Source organism: Brienomyrus brachyistius, unplaced genomic scaffold, assembly GCF_023856365.1.
Source record: "Brienomyrus brachyistius isolate T26 unplaced genomic scaffold, BBRACH_0.4 scaffold89, whole genome shotgun sequence".
Lineage (NCBI taxonomy): Eukaryota > Metazoa > Chordata > Actinopteri > Osteoglossiformes > Mormyridae > Brienomyrus > Brienomyrus brachyistius.
In genome coordinates this window covers 422263-429360 of record NW_026042364.1, presented here as the reverse complement: position 1 = coordinate 429360, position 7098 = coordinate 422263, and positions in this window count along the sequence as shown.

Genomic DNA, 7098 nt, shown 5'->3' with positions numbered 1-7098 from the left:
AAATATAAGAATATTTTTGAATATATTTGTCTGCAGCTCATTCTGCAAAAAATGAGAAAATCGTATCGTGAACTCAGAATCGTGAATCGTATCAAATGGTGAGTTGAATGTATCGTTACATCCATAGTTCTTACAGTAGTACTATGGTATGGTGGAGCCACATGACAGGAAGGCAGTACATTGTGAAGTCTGTTAAGAACATCATTCGCACTGAACTGCCCTCCATTGACCAGCTGTACTTTAACTGCCGCAGTAACAAGGTTCAGTCTATAATCCAGGACTCTGACCACCATCCACATACACTGACTAGCAGATTCATGAACAGCTTCATTCGCCAAACAATTCAAACCTGCAGCTTTTGCATCCCCTGTAACAGTCATTTCCACGGCAGCTGCACTGTACAGCTGTTTCTGCACTTTATCCACCACTGACCACATATCATCCAGTTTTGTCCTGCTTTGTATCGCACTGTTTCTGCACCATGTTGTCGTGTACTCCCTTGTGTTGTTATGCACCATCTGTGTTGTTCTGAGCAGTGCCATGATGCAATATTACAAAAAGATCTTGAGGAAATGCAGAGTTCTGGAGGAGATTCTCACAGATGATGGCATGTGTTTATACTGAAGAAACTATACAAATTGCTAGACATAAAACACAGGACTGGCAACTGTGGTACGTTTTAACACCTTGATAAAAAAACTTAAAATCCATAGTAAGTAGGACAACCTCATAGAACCTTTATTAGTCATTGTTCAGAAGATTAACACGGATTAAAAACCATTACTATGAAAGAACGCTAATCAGTTAAGTTGATTATGTGGAGAGAGAGAAAAAAAACTGTCTTTGAAAAAGATCAACCATAGAACGAAGCTGCAGCATTGACACCCCCTAGTGGTGATTTGAAGATAGTTCTGTCTGAAGCAGCTAAGCAGGAGATTTTGCGTCAGCTGTCGTGACAAACTCAGTGCTGCTCGGTTTGAACGGCAGAAGCACAAAAATAAAGGGGGCATCTACTGCACGCCCCCCACCCTTGAAAATGGTACAAATTATCATGCAACAGTTTTCTTAAGTAAGTCTTTTTGGGCGTCTGCAGAAACGTCCACGATGCGATTGCCCTGATTAAGAAGTGCGCAGCGGATACAATTTGGGATGCATCGTTCATCCGATTTATTAATATATAATTATTAGTATGTCTTTATTATTTAGAAACGTTACCAACAAAGCTTGACGAATATTTTTCATTGAGATTGATTCCCCGTTTAAAATTCTGGTGACACTTCATATTTTTTAAGAGAGACGGACAATTTGACGCATGCAATTTGCAGAAATATGTTGTGCCGCTATAAAGTACACAGGCAGCATGACAAACATAAGTACTCACTGAAGCCACGACATACGCCCGGCTGGCCCAAGCGGTACCCCTAAGAAGAAGGCTTTTTTCACAACCCAAGACCATCACGACGGCAAAAAAAACTGAATAGCCTAGAATTTACTTGATTACAAGGTACATATTTATTGGAGCAAGAGCTCTAACATAAAACTACCTTGTAATTATAAAATATTGTGGCTGTGAACAATGTACAAACAAGCACAGAAAGTAAAATACTCCAAAAGTGCAAAGAACCTAAATATTTTTGTTTCCACCGATTCACTCTTGATGTGTTAGGAGTCGCAGTGCAGTAGCCCACTCTTCAGTATCTGCCTTTAAGACCACCAACTGCTCTTTCTCCTCCTTCGCTCGTCGCCTCAGAGTATTGGACTTGGTAAGTAATGTTGCCCTTTTGGTTCCAGCAGCACTCTCTGCTTCCTCTGCCATGTGCTCAGCATCCTTTTGTAAACTCTCACATACACTTTCCAGTGAGACTCTCTTCCTCTTGAGTTCCTCAAGTTTTCTTTTTTGCTTTTTGCTCATCTTTCACCTTTGGTCAGAGGCGCTTTGGTTGCTCCCCCACACGCTCTGACATGGTCGCATATAAGCCTCTGTGCAACAACTGTTTCCTCTGATAAGTTGGAGGTCTCCACCTCTATTTGTGGAAAACCCTCGTTCCACTTCGGCTTGCCCATAGGACAGTAGCAGCAAGTTCTTGCAGAACATCCAGAGGTCAGGATAAGGCCCACTAACTTTTTGATGGAAAAAGACATCAACTTTGGATGGTGCTGAAGGAATGAAGGATATAAAATTCAAACCTTTTGCCTCATTGTGCAGGTGATTATCAGACTGCTGGGATATTGCATCACCTGTAATTACAGTAGATTAGATGCAGATCAACAATGTCAATACACAGAATCACATGTAGAATAGGAAAGTGATTTATAACCCAATTTTCCTATGATACCATAAATGTGCAATCATTTTAATTTAATCTTGAGATATCTCTAGGCTCATCAAAGAAAATATGTTAACTGGGCTGATGCTTCTTTTCAAACACCAAGAGTCGGTCTTCTAAAGACTGTTAAAATCTACGTGTTAACACTATTCAGTTAGATGTGAAAAAAGAAAAGCATAATTTAACAATAATATTCTGAACTATCCTATTCTAATTCCTATGATTTACCAGCAGATATCCTGCCTGCCAACCGATTCTCCTGCGCAAACTTCTGCATGAGATTTCTCCTTTTCTGCTGGCAGTTATCTGGCTGGTGTGCATTTTGTTTGGGTCCAAGCACGTCATCTCATGTACAATCGAGTACTTCAGAGGGCATTTATCCAAGGCCTTTTTGCAGATTTTCAAGAGCACAATCTGGTTCAAAAAACAAGTTTTTTTTAATCTGAAGGACACCAAGGTCACTTCCACTGCCTTTGGCTCCTGACTGTCTCTGACAAAAAGATGGTTTGTCAAATTTCCAGAATCTTTGTGTAGCTACCAGATGTAGTTTGGCCAGAAGAAGGGGATCCATTTGGGCTTCAGAAATGCAGTCAAAAGAAGATGTCCCTGGGTTTTTCACCTTTTCTGACTTCACAAGGTCCACATATTTCACAACAGAGGGCCAGACTTCCAATGCTCGTTCGACAGCTGGCAAATGTTCGAGCCACCGTTGCCCACAGAAAGGTAGAAGGAATCTTGAGGATGATGTTGCAGCTGTGAAGTCCTCTCTTCTGGCTGGTGCAGAGTGGAAAATAAAATGTAGGGCTTTGAGAACTTTCTCCACCATCCACACTTCAAAACCAGTCTTGAATGAGTTGTGAAGGGTATGTAGGCCACAGCTTCCTACAATTACCAACTGGGTCCCAGCAAATTGCTCACCATGGTCTTTTTGCAAGAGCTCTACAAACATCCAAATGACCACAGGTCCATCCACCGACAAGGAGAGCAAATGTTTTACATTGAGCTCCTTTGTACACTCCTGAAATTACTGGAGAAAAAAAATTTGTAAAAACAGTTAGATATTTATAGCACTATACTGAGATATTGCAGTCAAATAGTTTTCATATATTAAGTTCACGCAACATAAGGAGTGCAAGGACATAAGCATACACTAGTACAGAAGACTTGCTAATGAAACAATCGTATGTAAGGGATATTGTTCAGTGAGGCGGTCATTCTCGTGGAATAAGCCCCGACAGAGTGATGCAGGACCAGCTGTACATGTTGCTACACAACACTTAAACATTCTATTTCCTCAATGAACTATTTTTTTGCAAGAAAAGCCATGAAGCAGCAATAAAATCTTTAAAATATGCTAACCCTAACCCTAACCTTTTTTACAAAGGTTGTATCGCGCTTTGTAGACATTAGTCGTCTTTTTCAACCAGCCACAGTACTTCTCATCATTTGCATTTACCCATTCTACCATTTTAAGGGAAACCAGTCACCCTGCTACACACCAGCTACGCACATGCAGCACTATTTCTTCTATTTCTATGGCGTGCATATAGGCCTATCGGGTACACACTGCCCCCTGTGCTATAGGCAGTGACGTGCGCTGGTTAAAAAAAAAAAAAGGGGGGGGGGGAGAGACTTTTTGATACTTTTCAAAGATCCACAGGGATCCTGTAACTTCCACAAAGCTCTGGCCACCTTCCTTTGCAGGGTCACAGGGCATCTGGAGCCTATCCTGGATGATATGGGCACAAAACAGGGAATAACCCAGGACCGGGTGCCAACCTGTTACAGGGCACACACACCACTCAGACATGGGCAATTTGGCAACTCCAGTTAACCTTGGAATATTTTTAGACTGTGTGGGGAAACCGGAAGAAACCCCATGACACCTGGAGAACATGCAAGATCCACAGACGTGACTTGAACCTTCCTCCCAGATGTGTCAGGCAACAGGCCTAACCACTGTGCAGCTCCTACGTACAAACAGTGAAATTAAACGATGTTGCTGATGTAGTTATGAAGACTGTAAAAATTAACAATAGCAAAAGTAATCAATCAGATATTCAGATTCCTTCCTGAATGTTTTTACGCATAAGAAGGAGAAACAAGAGGAATATCTCATCACAACCTTTACTTTGAACAGCTTTATTACAGGACATCACGGGGTTCACCTAAAACAGCTGAATAAAGGTCATTCTAACTGGTTCAAGATTTATTGTCATATTTATTAGGCTAGTTATCACAGCTAGTTATTATCACAGCTAGTTTTAAAACTTGTTTTTCACTTTACAGTACGTTACAGTGCTTAAAGAGTAAAGGGGAGATCACATGCAGAGCTAGTTTTCTGTAGTTTCTTTGTCTGAATAAAAATAAAACTTTCTCTTCATATAGGAACCCAGTCTCTGGTTGGAAATTTCTACAAAAAAACCATTTAATTATTTCTTGAAAAATATTTATAGCCAATTAAGGGATCTAATGTCACTGTAACACATGTCACTGTCCGTGGTGCTGAATTCTCTACTTGTTGGGCTGATGCTGAATGAATAGGATAACCAGCCAACGTGTTCGTGTGCTTACACTGATTATATATCAGGGGGCCAAATATTTATAACATTGAGGGGAAAAATTTTAAAATATATACAGTATAGACAATATAATTGTCATTTAATGTATCCCTTCTGCTCTTTAAAAAAGCACAATATCTGACTGATATATATGTCTATTACTCTGCACATTTTAATAATTTCATTAATATTACGCAGTTCACTTATTTCCCGTAATCACTCCGAGTTAAAGCAATATTTAAAACTAGCTGTGAAATTGATGCTGTTGTTCTGACTGTTGTTGCCCTGGTGCCTTATGATACGTCTGTCTAAACATGAGTGAGGGGACAGATGCACTAATCCATGGAGGCCTCTGAAGAGAATAACTCATCCCAATATTATATTGAGTGAGATGGTTAATTCCGTTTTAATCTAGACTGGGTTCAGAGCCTCCGTTCTGCCATTGATCTTTTGCATGCCCGCTATTACATGTATTAGTTTACTCTAAATTTTGATCCCATGTCAAACTAAAGCATATTAGGTCCAATTTTGTGTTACTAATGTAGCACCCCCTTGTACAGCCGGCCACACCACCCCTTAAAGTACAATTAAATGTGGTATATCACAACAAGGGGGAATTAGGCCCTTAAAATTGAATTACACAGGTTTTATTTTATAAAACTAGAAATCTTTATTAAATACATTTAAAAGAAGGTCAGACAGGTTAGTCATTCAGCAAATCAAAGGCATTAAGCAAAACAAACATACAAGGGACTTGCCAAGCTACCAGGTCCAAGCCAGTTCAACCGCTAAGATGAAACAATACCGCGCGTGAACAAATGCAGGCGCTCAGACCGCACCACGCAAAAAAAATTAAAATAAATAAAACCCTATGCGCTGCAACCTCATACGATAATAACCACAATAGTGAATATTAAAAAGAAACTGGCCTCAAGCTTCACCGCACATCAAACTCACCATTCAGGGAATTTAGCGTTGAAGACACCCTGCGATTAAACAGGCTTAGCACAACCGCAACTAGCTAAGTGAGAGGGAGGGGAGAGAGACAAACAAAAAGGAAAACCCCCCAACCCGTCGCTCACAACAACCCTAGTGCTTATAACATACAGCCCACAGGCTGGAGGGCCAAACAAATGCAACGATACTATAAAATTTCAAACCGCAAACATCACGCAGACATATACTATAGAGAGCAGCTAGCGCACGACACAAAACACTAAAGAAACACGGGAAAAAAAGAAAAGACAATGTAAAGTCCTCACCTTCCCCCCGTGAACAATGGGCACATACCTCTAAACATAACATCACTTGCTCACTAGTTTTTGGTTGCGTCAGTACGGAAAAGTTTAACCTACATAGGTAAACATACCTGTTGCGATTTCTGTAGCCAGCGTTCGGTGGACGCCGCTTCAGTAATCTACGCCCCCTCTCCGTCAGCAAACACACTACACCGCGGAACGCTGGTCAAGAATAAGGGTCAATCAAAACAGCCTTCGCTACTTTCAAACGCGAGTGTAGTACACACACACACACACACACACATATATATATATATATATATATATATATATATATATATATATATATATATATATATATATATATATATACACACACATCCGTGAGAGAAGAACAGGAAAACAGACAAATGCCTAACTAATTAACCAGCAGGAGAATGGAAGTGACAAAATAAACACCAAAATATCCCCCTGCTACACTCATTTTGAAGTAATTGTGCAACAATTTTTTTCCCAGTCGCCATGCTTCGTCTTGCTTGTGCAGGTTATGCTTGCATTGAACTTACTTTGTAGACAATAAGATCCTGTCGGCATGAACTCTCTACTGTGTGGTAATTTAGAGAAATTACGCACGTTCCTTATCCCATCTGAATCGGTGACACTAACGCCGTCGGAATGTGATTTAGCGCAGAGTTTAGAATATTTACGGTTTCCGGCCCATGAAGGCAGTTTGAAATAAAACAAAACAAATACGTTACATTTTCTGGATGCGCACATTCTTGCTCTTGGCAAAATGACACAGATCATTGAGGTAAAGGAGTGTTACTCGATGAGATTTCGAATCCATCGCTCGTTGAACCTGGAGAACACGGATCCAGAAGGTAATTAATGATTAAATAATAAAGTTGTAGTTACCGGTATGTGACAAACGAAATGAACGTCTGCATTGGCCTAATGTTTGTTAGTTGATAA